At 42.3% G+C, this 18,889-nt stretch overlaps 1 protein-coding gene across 1 annotated transcript in view; it reads left to right on the top strand.

Annotated features, from left to right (window-relative positions):
• The window catches only part of WWC2 (WW and C2 domain containing 2), a 238,019-nt gene that overhangs the window by 186,076 nt on the left and 33,054 nt on the right, over positions 1 to 18,889 (top strand). The window lies entirely within an intron of this gene.

Raw genomic sequence — 18,889 nt, 5'->3', positions numbered from 1 at the left:
ATGCATGCTTTCACACAGTCTGATAGAGCTCGCTAACATACTGTCCCTCTGTCAGGCTCTGCCTTTGGAGCTCGCCTTTGGTAAATGTGTTATTACTAAGGCTAAGGAGGATCCCAGTGTTCTGTTAATAACGCCTCTATCTATAAATACGTCCTACCAATCTATGTGTGGCAACCAGCCTTCACACTTCAGTGCTTCAAAACAACGACAAGCGAGCAGTTTCTCAGTCCGTGGCTGGGGCGCCCTGGTGGTCCAGCTCTACTGAATCCAGGTTCATGATAGATCACCTGTGAGGCAAGATTCAAATAACGTGGCCGCAGTGCTTTATGGATCACGTACTGCCTGCAGGGAAGGGGCCTGGGCCTGGTGGTGAGTGGAAGCAGGGGCCCAGTGTGTCAGCAGAGCGGCTTTACATGCGGCGTGGCTGGCTCAGTGGTAGACAGCACGGAAGGCTCACAAGGGGCTGAAGTAGCATTTCGCCAGGAAGAACGCTTTCACCGTGTTCACTGTGGAGATGCGTTTTTAACAGCATCATGCACATGTCACAATAGCATGCTGCAGTACAACGCACACACCATCCGATCTACAGCACGCAGTTCGTCTCCTTAGCGCTCCCTGTCCAGTGGTTTTGTAGTAGATGCACAAACTTATGCACTCACCCCACCAGAGGATTTCAACACATTTTCATCATCCCCCAAAGAAGCCCCTTGTCCATTGGCTGTCACTTCATAGTCTCCCCAAACCCTCCAGCCCCCGGCCTTCCCAAACCCAAACCAAACTCGCTGCCATTGAGTCGGTGCTGGCTCATAGCAACCCCGTAGGGCAGGCTCGACCTGTTCCGGTGGGTTTCCCAGTCTGTAACTGGTTCTGAGAGTAGAAAGCTCCTTCTTGTTCCTGCAGAGCAGCTGGTGGGTTCAAACTGCTGAGCTTGCGGTTAGCAACCCAATGCATAACCACGTTACCACGGGGCTCCCTCCCCCAGGCACTGGGCAACAGCTAATCTTTCTATTTGTATAAATGTTCTTATTTTGGACATTTCCGAGGAATCGATTTCTACATTACGTACTCTTTTATGACTTCTTTCAGTTAGCATGGTGTTTTCGGGGTTCATGTGTAATTGTAGCATTTGTCAGGATTTCATTTCTTACTCTTGCAGAGTTGTATTCTATTGTATAGATTAAAAACATCCCATAATATTCCCTCATTGACCTGTGGGTGGACATTTGGGTAGTTTCCGTGGTAATACTTTCCTTTCTTAAGAATTAATACCATACTCATCCCAAGAAGCTGGAGATTGGAAAAGTCTCCAAAAACCAACTCTTGCAAGACATCAAGTTAGTCTGTTCCATTCCACCACCACACCCACTTCCCACGCTTCCTTTGAGTGTATTATCGCATCTCTCTGGGGTCGCGAATCACTACAGTATCCCACAGACACAGAAGTCCAAGGAAATGTCTCACGCAGTGGTGGGAGCTAAGGTTCAGGCAGGGGATAGCCAGATGCGGCACCAGAGGACATGCCCTGCTCCTGGCTCTTGCTGGTGATGAGCTCACTCTACCTGCTTCTCAATGGGCTCATTTTTCAGGCAGCAGGGTGGCACTGCAGGGAATCCAGTTCCCAATTACTCAGGGCAAATCCTATCAGTTTCTTCCCACACCTTCTTACCGGGCCCATGCAGGGAAAGATTGTTTGGTAGGAGTTACCTGGTGCAATAAAGTTTCCCCCGCACAGAATAATGTGTTCTCTATCTCCGACTGTAACTGATGGACTCACATAGGATCGGGGCCTCTGGCAGGATGTTTCCAGTAGCCATTGGCCTCCTACTACTCTTCATTAGTCATGCTTTCTCCCAGGCCATTCCAGAAACGGCACTTCCCCATCCTGCCCCCACGTCCTCTCAGCTGTAGCCTAGAACTCTTTCTCTCCATTACAAGTAACAGGGAACAGGATCACTATTAAACAGTGGTTCCCTAGCCACCCTCTGCTAACATCAGAATCTTAATCTCATCCCATGCCTGTCCCTTAGCAGTTCATGCCCTCCAAAATGGGAGTAGAATCACAGGCGCACCTTTTGGTTATAAAGAATGCTGCTCAGAACATTCATGTGCAAGTTTTGTCTTAGTACTATATCTAGGAGTGGAACAGCTGGGTCATGTAGAAACCCTGTGTTTAACCTGTGTGGCAAGTCGACTTGTTCTTTACATTGGTGGCGCAGTTTTGCATTTCCTCCAGAAATGCGCTGAGAGTCCTAGGGCCTGCACCCCCCTCTGCACTCCGTTCCGCTGGGTGGGAAGCAGTATCTCGTTGTGGCTTTTACTTGCATTTTCCTAAGAGCTCATGATGTTCTAATATAGTTTTGTGTTCATGTCCTCTTTTGACAAATGCCTCGGTAGATTTTTCTTGACTTTTAAGACTTCTTTGTATGTTTTGGATGCAAATCCTTTATCAGATAGATAGTTTACAAATATTTTGTCTAATTTTCCTGTGCTATCTTTTCACTTTGTAGTGGTTTCACTTGCACGAGAGAGGTTTTCCGTCTGCCAGCTCTGTTTGCCTAGTTTAGCCCTTTGTGCATGCTTTGGGCGCCGCATTGAAGAAGGCTCTGCCTAACATAAATTGGGCGGATGTCAAAATTATTCCCCACAAATGTGAGTGTTTATTTCTGCTCTTCAAGTTACGTTGTGCTAATCTGCCCCACAGTGAGATTTCTGCCTTGATACCAGGAGCCGTGGCGTCACAGTGGTTGTGGTCAAACCCCAGCTGCTCCACGGGGGAGGCGGGGCTTCCTGTTCCCACTAACAGCCCCGGACGGTCACGGGGCGGGTCCACCCTGCCCTGTTGGGTCGCTGCGAGTCAGCGTTGCCTCAATGGCTCTGAGTTTGGTTGGGTTTTTATCCTCATGCCGGTACCCCCACTGTCTTGACTTACTGTTGCTCTGTAATGCGTTTTGAAATCAGGAAATGTGTGCCCTTCAGTTTGTTTCTTTTTCAAGACTGTTTCAGCTATTTTAGAAATAGCTTCTGCAGGAATATTGCCCTCATGTCTTGGGCCTCACCTCCCTTTCCATCCCTTTTCTCCCATTTGCTCTCATCAGATGCACCGCTGTCCCCAAGCCGGAGCCCCAGTGCTGTCCTCTGAAGCACACTCTTCTGAAGGAGGGAGGGCGGGGTTTGTTCACATAGCTGGCATTGGGGATGGACCCACAGACCTCTCTATTGGTTCCCTGGTACGTGCCGGTATGTTGTACTCACGTCTTGGCGCATAGTGTTGAAACCTGGTCTGTCTTTCTCTCCCCTGTGGAGATATAAACAATACGCTCCTCTTGGGTGGGTTAGTGCCCTGCTCGCCCCCTACCCGTGTCTTTTTTTCTCTTTTTCTTTCCCCTCCTAGTTAGTTGGCTGCTGTATGTATCACTGGATTGAGTTTGGCCCCTGCTATTGTTGCTGGACCTCACCCCAGGAATGTATGTATGCAGTAGCTTCTCCCCTATGTCCCCCCTTTTTTAAGCTCAGTGGACTCATGTTGTACTTGTCCTTTTGTGCTTGGCTTACGTCACTTAGCATGATTTCCTCCAGTTCTTCCAATGCGACAATGTGCTTCATGCGTTCATTGCTGCTTTTTAGGGATGCGTAGTACTCCATTGTGTGTATGCACCACAGTTTTTTGATCCATTCATCCGTTGATAGAAATTTGATTTGTTTCCAACTCCTTGCAGTTGTGAACTGTGCTGCGATGAACATTGGAGCACAGATGTCTGGCTGTGGTTTGCTTCTTGCATCTTCTAGGTAGGTGCCCAGTAGGGGGATTGCTGGGTCGTATGGTAGCTCAATTTCCATCTGTTTTTGAAAATGCCAAATTGATTTCCATAGTGGCTGTACATACCTACAGGTCCGCCAGCAGTGGATGAGCAGTCATATCTCACCACAGCCCTCCAAAACTTGTTGCTTTCTGATTTTTTGGGTAGAGCTTTCTTTGAGGGTGATAGGTGGTATCTCATAGTTGTTTTAATTTGCATTTCTCTCATGGCTCATGATCGGGAACATTTTCTTATATGTTTACTGGCCATTCGGATTTCTGCCCCTGTGAAACTTCTGTTCATGTCCTTTGCCCACCTCCTTAGTGGGCAGGGTTTTTTTCTTTTTAAATGATAAAGTGTTAATTTAATTTTTTGTTTTTAAAATCATTTTCTTGGGGCACGTACAACTCTTATCGCAATCCATACATACATCCACTGTGTCGAGCACATTTGTACATCTGTTGCCATCATCATTCTCAAAACATTTTCTTTCTACTTGAGCCTTTGGTATCAACTCATTTTCCCCTTCCTGCCCCCCTCACGACCTCTTGATAATTTATAAGCTATTTATTATTTTGTCATGTCTTACACTGTATGGTGTCTCGTAAGCTTGCAAAGTTCTGTAGACTTTAGTAATAATGCCTTTGATGTGTCATTGCTAAAGATAATTTCCCAGTCTGTGGGCTCTCTTACTATTCTCTTGGTGAATTCTTTTGATGTACACAGGTGTTTTATCTTCAGTATATCCCTCTTGTCAATTTGTGACTCCTCTATATTTGTGTCCTTCCCTATTACTGATATGTCTTCCCTGTGCCAAGGTTCTCATGTTTGTCACAATTCCCTCATTATTGGCCCTAATTGTTTGGGGTTTTACTTCAAGGTCTATGATCCACCTTGTGTTTATTCTTGTGCATGGAGTGAGGTAAGGGTCTTGCTTCATTTTTCTGCAGGTAGATATCCATTTTTTCCAACACCACTTATTGAAGAGTGCATCCACTTCCGATTTGATTTTTTTTTTTGGAAGCTCTTATCAAAAATCAGTTGTCTATATGCTGGTGTTTTTATTTCTGGATTTTCAGCTCTTTTCTATTGGTCTGAATATCTGTCGTTATACCAGTTCCACACTGTTTTGACCACTGTGGCCTTATAATATGTGCTAGAGTCAGATAGAGTAAGCCCTCCCACTGTGTCCTTCTTCTTGAGGAGTTCTCTGCTAATTCTGGGCTTCTTCCCTCTCCATATGAAGTTGGTAATCAGTGTTTCCAATTCTTTGAAGAAGGATGATGGTATTCATATCAGGATAGCATTAAATGTATATAGTGCCTTGGGCAGAACTGACATCTTTAATATATTGAGTCTTCCAATCCACAAGCATGGGATATTCTTCAATTTGTTGAGGTCCCTCTTGGTTTCTTGTAATAGTGTTCTGTAGTTTTCCTCATACAAATCTCTTGTTTTTTTAGTTAGATATACCCCTAAATATTTCAAGTTGTACTTGGCTATTGTAAAGGGTACTACCTTTTAAATTGCCTATTCTGTGATCTTGTCTGATGTATTTAGTGGTCCAATAGACTTCTCTTTATTGATCTTTTATCCTGCCACTCTGCCATATTCTTTTATTGCTTTCTACACTCCACGTGTGAAGTTTTGGAGATTTAATATATAAAATCATATCATCTGCTAATAACAATAGGTTCGCTTCTTACTTCCCCAGACAAATACATTTGATGTCTTTCTTTGTCTTCTGTTGTTAGCTAGGACCTCCAGTATGATGTTAAATAGGAGTGGGGACAAGGGGCACCTTTGTCTGGTCCCCTTTTTCAGTTGAATTATTTCCATCTTTTCTCCATTGCTTACCACGTTGGCTGTTAGTTTTTCATATATCGCTAATATTATATTGAGAAATTTTCCTTCCATTTCCATCTTCTTGAGTTTCTTAAACAACAATTGGTGTTAGATATTGTCAAATGCTTTTTCTGCATCTATCAATACTATTATGTAGGTCTTATAATTTTTCATGTCAATGTGGCGAATAATACTAATGGTGTTTCGTTTGTTGAAGCATCCCTGTATCCCTGGTATGAATCCTACTTGGTCAGGATGAATTATTTTATTGTTTTATATACTTTTGATTCTATTGGCCAGTATTTTGTTAAGGATTTTTGCATCAATGTTCATTAGGATATTGATCTGTAGTTCTCAATTCTTGTGGGATCCTTGCCTCCTTTAAGTATCAGAGTTATACTAGCTTCATCGAAAGAGTTTGGGAGTTTTCCGTCTTTTTCTGTGTTCTGGAAGAGTTTGTGTAGGATTGATATCAGTTCTTTCCTGAATGCTTGTGAAGCCATCTGGTCCAAGGAATTTTTTTGTTGGTAATCCTTTGATAACCTTGTCTTTATCTACTATTGCTATGGGTCTGTTGAGGTTCTTGATATCCATCCGGGATATACTAGGGAGGGATTACTTTTCCAAGAATTTTCCATGTCTTCCAAATTGTTGAATTCGTTATAGTACAAGCCTCCATAATACTGTGTAATTATCCTTTTGATTTCATTAGGGTCCATTGTAATGTGCCCCATTTCATCCCTCATCCTTGCTATTTAAATTTGTTCCCTACTTTCTTTGGTTAGTTTTGCCAACAGTCTGTCAATTTTGTTAATCCTTTCAGAGAACCAACTTTTAGCTGCATTAAATTTTTCCAGTAATCTTGTTTTCCCTCTCCTATATGTCAGTTCTGACCTTTATTATTTCTTTTGCTATTAGTAAGATTGTTTTGTTGACTCTGCTCTAATTGGTGTAAGTTTTGTGACAGCATATCAACCATAAGTCTCTTCCTTTTTCATGTGTAGATGTACTGTTATCAGCCTTCCTCTGGTAAATACCTTTGCTGTGTCCCAAAGGTTTTGATATGTCGTATTTTCATTCTCAATGGTTTCTAGAAACTTCCTGATTTCATCTCTGAGCCAATACCCACTTCTTTTATAATAGAGTTATTCATCCTCCAATTGTTTGCCCTTGATTTCTTCATCTTCCTGTTGTTGATTTCTATCTAGCTTTATGGCATAGTGGTTACAGAGTGAAGTCTGTATAATCTCTATGTGCTTGAATTTACTCAGGTTTGACTTGTGACCCAGCAGGTAGCCTATCTTTGAGTATGTGCCATGTGGCCTTGAAAAGAGTGTGAAAATATTTGCATTTGGGTGGAAAGCTCTGAAAATATCAGGTCAAGTCATCTAGTTGTGCTGTTTTGATCTGTAGCCTCCTTGTTAAGTTTCTTTCCCTGTGATCTGTCTTTTTCAGCAAGTGGTGTATTAATATCCACTACTATAATTGTTGAGCCTGTGATTTCTTTTTTCATCTCTTGGAGTGTTTGATTTATGAATTTCGCAGATCTATCGTTGGGCACGTGTATATTTGTTGTGCTCATTGGTTCTTGGTCTACTGTTCCCTGGAGCATTATATAGTGCCCCTCTTTGTCTCTTGTTATGGCTTGTGTCTTGAGATCAATTTTGTCAGATTAAGATTAAGAGACTGGGCAGATATTTCCACAGCAGCGTGGAGCACCACAAATGGCGGTGGGAGTTCTCCCAGTCACTTGTAGGGCCTTGGGGTATAGTCGGGCATTCCCCCAGCTGTTTGAAGGGGGATCTCCCAGCCATTTGTGGTGCAGTGGAGAGTGGGTGTGATTTCCCCAGCTGCTTGTAAAGCCAATAAGTGCGGGTGGGAGCTTCTCCAACTGGACCGGCAGAGTTGCCCTATGAGGGGGTGAGTGGTCTGGAGGTCAGTAGTGGCTTATGAAAGAAAGAGAGGGAGAAGAGAAAAAAAGAAAGGAGAAAGCAAAGACAAAAGCAAAAATAAAAAACTAACACAGAGTCGAAGAAAAAAACAGTAAAGAAAAACTGAATCTGCAGAGACTATGGTGGGAAAGAGCGATGAGAGAAGAAAAGGAAAAAAGGATAAAAAGCAAAAGAAGAAGAGAATAGATAAAGTGATAGCTGCGCCTGTGCTGTGCCGTGTGCAGCACTGCCTCGTGCCGTGTGCAGCACTGCCACTAGGGGCAGACTGCAGCTCTCCCCACTGGGTGGCAGCGTTGCCCTAGGAAGAGGATAGGGGGCTGGAAGGCAGCAATAGCATGTGAAAGGAAAGAGAGGGAGAGGAGGGAAACAGAAAAAAAGAAGAAAAGAGAGAGAAAGAGAAATAAGTGGGAAAAAACACAGCTGTGTGTGGCAAGATCACCATAGAGGCCAGATGGAGGTTTCCTCAGCAGTGTGGAGGGCTGTAGAGAGCTGTCACCGCTTCCTTGTGTGGTGTGCAGCGCTCCCGTAGAGGGCAGGCTGGAGTTCCCCTTGCTCTTTGGGCTGAGGTTCCCTAGGTGGAGGGTAGTGGCCCAGAAGCCAGCAGTGACGTGTGAAAGGAAAGAGAGACAGAGAAGAGGAAAAAGAGAAACAAAACAAGACGGGGCTGACTGAAGCTGACTGCAGTGGGAAAGATGGAAGGGAGAGAGAATAAAGCGAGGGGAAAAAGAATAGTAAGGAGGTAGCTGAGGCCTGATCGCCTGACCGTGGGGCTGAAGGACTTCCAACCCTACCTCAAGGTAGCGGGTGGTGTGCCCGCTTGGTGTAGGGTCCCACAGATGCTGGGTGGAATTACCCTCAAGGGAAGAACACAGCGGGGGGCAGGCAGTGGTTCCCACAGCGGTGTTGAGTGCTGGAAATCACTCTCTCTCTTTTTTTGTGGTACTGCAAATGTAAGCTGTTTCCTTAAACACATAAGTGGATTATTTGTTCCTCAAATAGGTTATTTGACAATTGATTTTGTATCATCCAGCTGTGCTGGATTTCTGCCTGTTGGTTCTAATACGCTTCCCCTCACTTAATGGCTATCTTGTTATCCAACATTTCAAATTTATAACAGTAGTGAAAATCTACTACCCAACTATGTTGTGCATTAACAAGGTGGCATGCATGGTCACAGGGCTGAAGCATGTCTTCTCCCTTGAAAAAGTTTTCCTGGTGACCCGTAAGAATCTGGCTACAGCCTCCATGCCCTTCGCTCCCAGCTGCCACGTGGAGCCAGCCTTCTCTGTAGTCACTGCCTCTGGGCAGATGTGTAAGCAGCATCGAGCTCACAACCCCCTCTTCTGGGTTCCCATCTCCCATGTGCCCCAAGGCCCTTTAGCTCCAAATTGTTGTGGAGTGAGCAGAGGGAAAGGAAATGAGCAGCAGAGAGCGTGTTTGGAAGAAAGGGGGTGGGGGGAGTTTCATTACATCCCTTTGTGAGCTAAACCAAACCTGAAGCTGCCTCCTTAGTGTGGGCCCAGGTGTATGTCCCAGTTTCCAGCAACCAGGTCCTGGCAAGAAGTCCCAGAGTCAGTGATTTACGAGGGCAGGGCAGGTTCCACGCTTACAGGGATGAGAGAAGCAACTCCATGAGGGTGCTCCAACCCAGCACAGGAGAAAGGAGGAGGAATGATTAAGCCATGGGCCCTCCAGTCCCATCATCCAGCTTTATCCAGCAAAGGTCTCCTCCAAGCCCCTCCCCACAGAAGAATAGTCTATACCTGAACTTGTCAGGGTCATGAGCTTATCAGTAAAACCTAGTTAATGTTTTCTATGATCGTATTTTCTAAATTAAAAACAAAAAACAACGGAATGATCCAAAGGCAGAAAAGTGCCTTCATTTTCACATGGTGCCAGTTTTTTGGAAACTAACCATCTTAATGTGTGAAGACTAGGTGTAGTTTTTTGTTTGTTTGTTTTTTAGTGGATTTCCTTTGGATTTTCTCTATATAGGAGCCTGCCATCTGCAAATAACGATCATTTTACTTCTCCCATTTCTTTTTCTTGCTGAATTGCTTGGACTAGAACTTCCAGTGCAATACTGAGCAGAAGTGGTACTGAGAGCTGATGTGCTCTAATTGTTCATGATCCTTGAGAGAAAGGCGTAGTCTTTCACCATTAAGAATGATGATGTTAGCGGTGGTTTTCATAGATGCCTTTTACCAAGTTTAGAAAGTTATCTATGCTTCGTGGCTTTTTGTTTTGTTTTATTTGGGAGTTTCGCCTTTTTATTATGGAAGCCACCATTTGTCTGTCAGTTTGGTGTACAGTGGTGGCTTGTGTGTTGCTGTGATGCTGGATGTCACTGGTATTTCAAATGCCAGCAGGATCGGCCAAAGTGAACAGATTTCAGCGGAGCTTCCAGACTAAAAACAGACAATGAAGAAGGAATTGGCTGACCCCTGTGGAGGAAAGAGCTACTGAAAAACTTATACCTAAAACATTATCAGGGGAGGCCTAGTGAATGGAAGCAGAACATTGTGGGAGACAGTGCCGGAGGGTGGACCCTTCTGGACTGGGGGCACTCAAAATGTGATGGGAGGGGAGCTGCTCTCCTGCAGTGAAGTTGTCCCACGGTGACATGAGTCAGGTAAAACCCGTGGAAGTGAGGTCTGCAGGGTCTTCGTTTGCTGAGGGGAGCACGACTCAGTTAAGGAGAGACAGCTGCAAAGATCTGCTAATGATCAGAACTTGTAATATATGAGGTATGAATCTAGGAAAATTGGAAGTCATCAAAAATGAAGTGGAACTCAAAGATCGAGATCCTGGGCATTAGTGAGCTGAAATGGACTGGTACTGGCCACGTCGAGTCAGAAAATAAGATGGTTTATTCTACCAGAACTAACACAATTGTGAGGAATGGCTCAGCACTCATTGTCAAAAAGGACATTGCAGAATCAATCATGAAGTACAATGTTGTCTGTGATAGGATAAATCTGTCCATCTTCAAGGAAATCCAATCAATGCAACTATCATTCAAATTTATGCATCAACCACAAAAGCTAGTGATGAAGAAATTGAAGAATTCTACCAACTAAATGAATGAAATTGATCAAACATGCAATCAAGATGCATGGATAATTACTGATGATTGAAATATAAAGGTAGAAACAAAGCAGGATCATTAGTTCGAAAATATGATCTTGGTGATGTGAAGGCACCTGGAGCTCGCATGATTAAATTTTGCAAGACCGAGGACTTTTTCATTGCAAATAACTTTTTCAACAACACAAAAGGTGATTATACATAGGACTGTCCCAGACGGAATACTCAGAAATCAAACTGACTACATCTGGGAGAAGAGATTATGGAGAAGCTCAATATCAGCAGCTAAAACCCGACTAGAGTCTGGCTATGGAATAGACCATTAGGATACAGCTAAAGAAAATTAAAACAAGTCCACAAGAACCCAAATAAACCTTGAATCTATCCCACCTGAATTTCAAGATCTCAAGAAGTGATTTGAGGCATTTAACACTGATGACAGAAAATCTGATGAGCTGTGGGGGGGGGGGGGCATCAAGAACATCTTTAATGGAGAAAGCAGAAGGTCATTTAAAAGATAAGAATAGAAGAGAACATCAAAGTAGACGTCGGTTGGAAGAGGCTCTGAAACTTGTTCTTGACTGTAGAGGAGCTAAAGGAAATGGAAGAAATGGTGAAGTTAAAGAACTGAATAGAAAATTTCAAAAGGAAGCTCAAGAAGGCAAAGTCAATTATTTCAATGAAATGTACAAAGACCTAGTGTTAGAAAACCAAAATGGAAGAACACACTCAACATATCTGAAACTGAAAGAACTCAAGAAATAAATTCAAACCTTGAGTTGCAAATTTGAAAGATTCTATAGGCACAATATTGAAAGAACAAACAGGATGCAAAGAGTACGCAGTTACTGTACCAAAAAGAACTCGTTGACATTGCACCATTTCAGGAGGTAGCAAGGTAGCAAGGATGAGCGGTGCTGAAGGAAGAAGTTCAAACTGCACTGAAAACATCAGCAAAAAACAAGTGTGCAGGAATTGACAGAACGCCCACCAAAATGTTTCAACAAGCTGATGAAGAACTGGAATCATTCCCTCGTCTATGCCAGGAAATTTGGAAGATCGCTACTTGGCCACCTGACTGGAAGAGGTCCATATTTGTGCCCATTCCAAAGAAAGGTGACCCAATAGAATGCTCAAACTTTATAACAATATCATTGATATCACATGCAAGTAAAATTTTGCTGAAGATTGTCAAACAACGGTTGCAGCAGTACATTGACAGGGAGCTGCCAGAGGATCAGACTGGATTCAGAAGAGGATATGAAACAAGGGATATAATTGCTGATGTCAGATGGATCTTGGTTGAAAGCAGAGAATACCAGAAAAATGTTTACTGTGTTTTATTGACAATATCAAGGCATTCTATAGTGTGGATCATACCAAACTAGAGATAACCTTGAGAAGAATGGGAATTCTAGAACACTTCAGTGTGCTCCTGCAGAACTTGTACATGGACCAAGAGGCAGTTGTGCCAACAACAAAATAGTAAGGTTGTCAAAGATTTTGTCTTGCTTGGATCTACAATCAATGGTCATGAAAGCAACAGTCAAAAGATCAGATGTGTTGCATTAGGTAAATCTGCACAGGAAATCGTTAGAGTATTGAAAAGCAGGAGTGTTCCTTTGAGGACTAAGATGCTTCTGACCTAAGCCGTGGTAGTCTCCATTGCATCGTATGCATGTGAAAATTGGACATCAAATAAGGAAGAACGAAGAAGAATCGATGCATTTGAATTGTGGTGCGGGAGAAGAATTGCAAAAGTACCATGGACTGATGAGGAACAAGTACAGCCAGAGTGTTCCTTACAGGCAAGGATGACAAGACTTTGTCTTACATACCTTGGACATATGGCTAAGAGAGACCAGTGTCTGAAGAATGACGTCAATCTTGATAAAGTACAGGGGCAGCAAAAAGGAAGAAGACCCTCTATGAAATAGATCCACCCAGTAGCTGCCGCAGTAAGCTCAGGCATAGGAACAATTGTGAGGCCAGCACACGCTCAGGCAGTGTTGCATTGTTGGGCGTGGGGTCCCTAAAAAAAGCGGGCCTGTATAATAGCTTTTATATTGAATTCAGCTAGCTAATATTTCATTGAAGAGTTTTATCTATGAGTTTTCATAATGGACATTGGTTATAGCTTTCTTTTAAAATATTATTGCCTCATTTGTAGCTTCATAGAATTGAGTTAGGAAATGTTCTCTTGTGTTTTTGTATTGTTTTGTTTGACAAGAGTTTATGAGGAATTTATATGAATTCTTTTAAAAATATTTGTCAGACATCACCAGAAAAGTCATGTATGGGGAGTTAGTGACTACTAGTTAAATCTCTTTATCTAGTTATGAAGCTGTTCAGAATTTCCATCTCCTCTTGAATCACTCTGGACGGTTGTATCTCTCTGAGTTTGTAGAAGGAGCCCTGGTGATGGAGACAGGTAAGCTCTTGACTGGTAACTGAAAGGCTTCTCGTGGGAACCCACCTAGTGGCTCTGCAAGAAAAGACCGGAAGATTGGCTTCCACAAAGATGGCAACCAAGAAAACCCCGCGTGACTCCTGCTCTGCCATATATGGTCTCTCTGATTTGAAATCGATTCGACAGCAACAGGTATTTGTTTGCTTTTCATATCTGCCTTGGGTTTGATTCTGACCCACTGTAACCCTACTGGGCAGAGGAGAATCTTCCCTGGGCCTTTTCAAGGCTGTAACTCTTCACAGAAGAAGAAAGCCCCGTCTTCCTCCCGTGGTGCGACCGATGGTCTTGCACTGCTGTTGACTTTGGGGGCTAGCAGCTGCCTATGCTACCAGGCTCCTTCGTTTTTCCACAAGGTAAATGTGATGTCTCCCCTTTCATTCTTGATCATTCGAATCTTCTCTTTTTTCTTTGTCAGCCTCAGGGTTTATCCGTTTTAGCGATCCTTTCAAACAACCGATACTTGGTTTTGTTGATTTCCTCTCATGTTTTTCTAGTCTATGTCGAATGAGATGGGCTTTACGCTTCTCATCCTTCTGCTTGCTTTAGCTGTATGTGTTCGCATTTTCCAGTGTCTTACAGGAAAAGATTAGTTTATTGATTGGAGATCTTTCCCTTTGAACATTACTTTAGCAACATCTCCTAAGTTTGGGTTTTAGTTTCTATTCATCTCAAAGTACTTTCTGATTTTCCTTTCGAGCTATGCTTTGACTCGCTAGTCAAGTCTATTTTAAACCCTCACAGCCTTTATAGGACAGAGTAGAGCTGCCCCATAGGGTGTCCAAGGCTGGGAAGCTTCATGAAGCCGACTGCCGCCTCTTTCTCCCACAGAGCAGTCACAGTGACTCAGCCCCGGTGCCATCAGAGTTTCTTATGGGGTAGGGGTCAAGATTCCTTTTAATTCCACGATTGGATTCTCTGAATCCTGTTTGTTATAAAGACCACCTTTCCCAACTGATGCTCTACGATGTTACCTTTGTCCTAAGTCAGGTAATCCCAGAATGTGGATGTAACCCTCACATCAAAGAAAATTCTTTAATTCATAACTAAGGATAATTTTTCTATGGAATTTTCATTGCTAATTTTTGCTGAGAAAATTCCCTTTTATTGCTACTTTTCTTAGAGTTTTAATTATGTAAAGTGATAAATTTAATAAAATAGTTTTCCTACATCTCTGAATATGATTACATGGCTGTCTCCTTTATTCTCTTACCGAGATTAATTGCATGTTGAATTTTGAATGTCGAACCATCCCTGGATTCTTACAATAAAACTTACTCTATTGTAGTACATTTCCTGGAGGCCTAGGGGCATAGGGTTACAAGTTGAGCTGCTATTTGAAACCCCCAGGCGCTCCTCTGGAGAAATGCTGGGATTTCTACTGCCATAAAGCGTTAGAGTCCCAGGAACTCAGCAGACGCAGCTCCACCCTGTCCTCCAGGGTCGCTATGAGTTGGTATCGACTGGATGGCAGTAAGTTAGGGTTTGTTTGTTTTTATTATTATTATTATTGTATATTATCTTTTATCTATGTATTGATGGGTTTGATTTCTTAAATTTTTGCTTAGGGTTTTTTTTTCCATTTTATTAGATTTGCCTTTCATTTTCTCTTTTTCTAATCCATGTGCCAGGTGTTGGTATCAATATTTTTCTGGCCTCACAAATAAGTTTGCAAAGTAGTCTCTTCTTTTTAACAATCTCTGCAAAGGTTTTTGTAATATGGGTATTTCTTTCTTAAATATTTGGAAGAATTCCCCCAAAGAGTTCACCAATGAAACCCGTAGTATTCTTTGTAGAAAGCAGCTTTTCTCAATGAGGATTCTGTGAGTGAATTAAGCCCCATGAAAAATGACTTGAATTACTATTTTCTTAATTCTCTCAAGGATGGTACATAGCTTACACTATTCTAGGTGGGTTTGTGAGAATTTAATTCTTTACATATAATAGCAGCTTGAGGGCTTAATTCACTCATGGAATCCCAGTTGAAAAGGGCTGATGGGATGTTTTTTAATTACAGTTTCACTTTCTCTATTAGCTAAAGGGATTTTCAGATTTTCTTTTCTCACATCAGTTTTAGTAGGTTGCATTTGTCACAGAATTTGTCCATATTGTCTAAATTTTTGGCACAAATGTATTTATTACCTTGTCTTTTCATATACCTATACATACATAAATATCTATATCTATAAAATATATATACCTATTAATCAAACATTTTGTTTTAATTTTATGACTATTTGCTCTTCCGCTTTCACCCACTCACCTTTTTTTCTACTCTCTTTGAGGTAAGTTTATACAATATTTTTCTACTTTTTGAGATGGACACTTTGGAAAACTGTTTTGTGATCTTCTTTCCCAATATAAGTATGTCTTGTTCATTTAAAAAAAAAAAACCTCAAACTTATTGCCGTCGATTTGATTCTGGTTCATTGGAGCCCTGGTGGCATGGTGGATTATGTGTTGGGCTCCTGGCCACAAGGTCAGCAGTTTGAAACCATCAGCTGCTCTGCAGGAGAGAGAAGACTTTCTACTCTCAGGCAGAGTTACAGTCTCAGCAACCCTCAGGGGGCAGTTCTACTACTCAGGGCCGCTGTGAGGTGTCTCACAGGTGCCATCCAGTCCGTTCTGACTCAGCAACCCCTATATAATACAACAGAGCGAAACGCTGCCTGCTTCTGCCCCATCCACACGGTTGTCATGTGTGAGCCACGGCTGCAGCCACTGTGTTAATCCAACCGGTTTAGGGTCTTCTTTTGCCCTGACCCTCCCCAGGGATGGCATCCGTTTCTAAAGACTGGTCCCTCCTGATTACATGTGCCAAGAACCATTATTGTTTCTAACGAGCATTCTTGCTGCATTTCCTCCAAGAATTGTTTGTTCTTCTGGAAGTTCATGATGGAAGTTTGTTCTTCTGGAAGTTCATGATGCTTTCAGTGTTCTTCACCACTATTAAAATGCATGTTCTTTTCCAGGCAACCTTATTCAATGTCCAATTTTTGCATTCACATGAGGCAATTGAAAATACCAAGTTCAGGTCACTCTGACTCACCTTAGTCCTCAAAGTGACATATTTGCTCTTTAATTCTTCAGAAAGATCTTTTACACAGATTCACCTTCTCCATGAGTGTTCCTTGAATACACATTTAGCACTAAAAAAAATTCCCTTTGGACACTTCTTTTGGCTGCTTTTCACAGATATTGATCAAAACAAAATAAAATATTGAATTGCCATTGAATAAAAACAGATTACAATATGCAGTATGATTTCTTGTTTGATGCAGAGGCTGCTTGTTTGTTTGTTTTTTAAAAAGATATAGACTTAAGTTAGCAGAGAATTGGAGATTTTATAGTCTTATTGTACTGTTTTCAGAAAATAGAATACATACTGCTTAATTACATGCAATACTGAGACTTGCTTTATGCATGCTCATTTAAAAACAAAGAAAGAAACATGCCATGTGTACTGGCGCTTGGATTCTGATCACTCGTTTCTGCAAAGGGCTTTAGATGATGACAGTGACATCCCCAAATCCATTTGCAGCGTCCCCACAGAGATTAAGTTTCCTTAAATTCTTTCTGATCATTAACCAAGGATGTATATAATCTGGCCTTCAGGCAGAGTGCAATGAAAAGTGAATTACCTCGACCCCTCTCAGGCCAGCTCAGGAAGGGGCAGTCTCTCCTAAGGACTTGCCTGGGTGTTATCCTTGATGGAGATCTCTGTAGTGGGGACATTACAGGGGGCCACATGGTCATGAGCCTCACCCTGGCTGCCTTGGTTGGAAGGTCCTGGGCCAATCTCGTGAGCCCTTCTCTCCAACATAATGTACATACCACACTCATGGTCCTGTTCGTGCCCCCGTAGCCCCACCTGTAACTATGGTGTATTGATCTACCAATCACAAATTTGTGACAGTTCCCTCTGTCCATGCCTCATTTAACTAGCATCCACCCTTGAGGCCTTGGACGCCATGTTGAGCTCATACTAATGCCTTCCTTGATCTGGGTCATGTGTCTGTGTCTTTGTGTTGCTTTAAGCCTTGACAAATGTTCTCCTTGAATTATGTTTGAGTTTGGGGTTTTTATTGCACCCTGAAATACATCTATTCTTGAAGAGAATATATCTTGTGCAAATCAAATTTGTTTATTTCATTTTTCAAATCTTCACTTCTATCAGTTTTTAATTATGTTTGTTACTTCGATTATAGTGAGGGATAACAGCTCCCATTGTAGTTGTCTGCTTGTACTTCACCATCAGTTTTAAACTGTACTGTCTCATCTCCACTCCGTGCTCCCCCTCACTCACATTGATATGATCTTTTGTTCTGAGTCTTTGATGCCTGATACCTGATCCCATCTACACCTCGATCACACAGACTGGTGTGCTTCTTCCATGTGGGCTCTGTTTTTTCTCAGATAGATGGCCGCTTGTTTATCTTCAAACCTTTAAGACCCCAGATGCTATTATCTTTTGATAGCTGGGCACCATCAGCTTTCTTTACCACCTTTGCTTATACACTCATTTTGTCTTCTGCGATCATGTGAGGAAGGTGAGCATCACAGAATACCTGGTTATTAGAACAAAGGGTTCTTGCCTTGAGGGAATGCTTGAGTAGAAGCCCAATATCTGTCTGCTATCTTAATACTTAACATGTAAGTATATGTACATAGACCTATTTCCCTATCGTTATATATAAATATATTTATATATACATGCCTTTATTGAGACCTCTATAAATGTCCTTTGCCTCTTAGTTCTTTCCTCTATTTCCTTTTACTTTCCTCTTGTGCCACTATCATGTGCAGCCTTCATTCAGGTTTCAGTAATTCCTCTCAGCTATTTGGCCCTTGATCAAGGCCCACCAGGCATCCTATGCCCTCCCATCAATTTTAGATCACTGTTGTTCACTTGTCCCTGGGTTGGTTGACACCCTCCCTTCTTTTCCTTCATCTCCCCTTATCCTGTTTCCCTGATTTTTTTCTCCTCCAGATTGTTTTTGCCACCTATCTTATCTAGATAGACATGAAGAAGCAATGATAAGCACAAAATCAAGACAGAATAAAACAAAGCAACAAAAGAAAACCAAACAATAACAACAACAAAGGAAAGCCTATAGATAGGTCCAGGTCTGTTTGTTGACTTTTAGGAGTGTTTTCTGTTTAGTCAAGTCTGATGGGGTGCTACACCCTGGCCCCAAAGTCTGTTTTTGGTATTCCCTGAGGACTTCATTGCTTTGCTCCCCTTGCTGCTCTGTTGCACGCCCTTAGTGTTTCTCCCACATGTGGTGGGGTCAGTTTGGGTACAATCCCTGCACTGTCTCCTATGTTGTCCCTCATATGGATATAGGTCAGTGAGGGGCGCCATGTCTTGTGGTGGGGCTGGGCCTATGGTCCTCTCTGTGCATTGGCTGCTCTTAGCAGGAACATCATCTTTATTTATTATACTCTCTATTTCATTATTCTGTTTCTATTTGGGTTATTTTTCTTTTACTTACAAGAAATCCCTTCAGTATTTTGTTTGTGTGTCTTTTAGTGTAGGTCTGCTGATGTCTCCTTTCAGTGTCATCTGTAAAGAATATTTTTACTACATTAGAATTCCATGTTGTCATTTATGTACATTGAGTGCATCCAAGCAGTCATTTCTTGCCTTGTGTCTTCTTCCATTGATTCTGTTGAGATGTTAGAGGTCAGTATAATGTCTTTGCCTTTTTCCTTTTACTGCCTTTAAGAACTTCCCCCTT

This window comes from Tenrec ecaudatus, chromosome 8 (assembly GCF_050624435.1).
Source record: "Tenrec ecaudatus isolate mTenEca1 chromosome 8, mTenEca1.hap1, whole genome shotgun sequence".
Lineage (NCBI taxonomy): Eukaryota > Metazoa > Chordata > Mammalia > Afrosoricida > Tenrecidae > Tenrec > Tenrec ecaudatus.
This window is presented reverse-complemented; position numbering and strand designations above follow the sequence as displayed.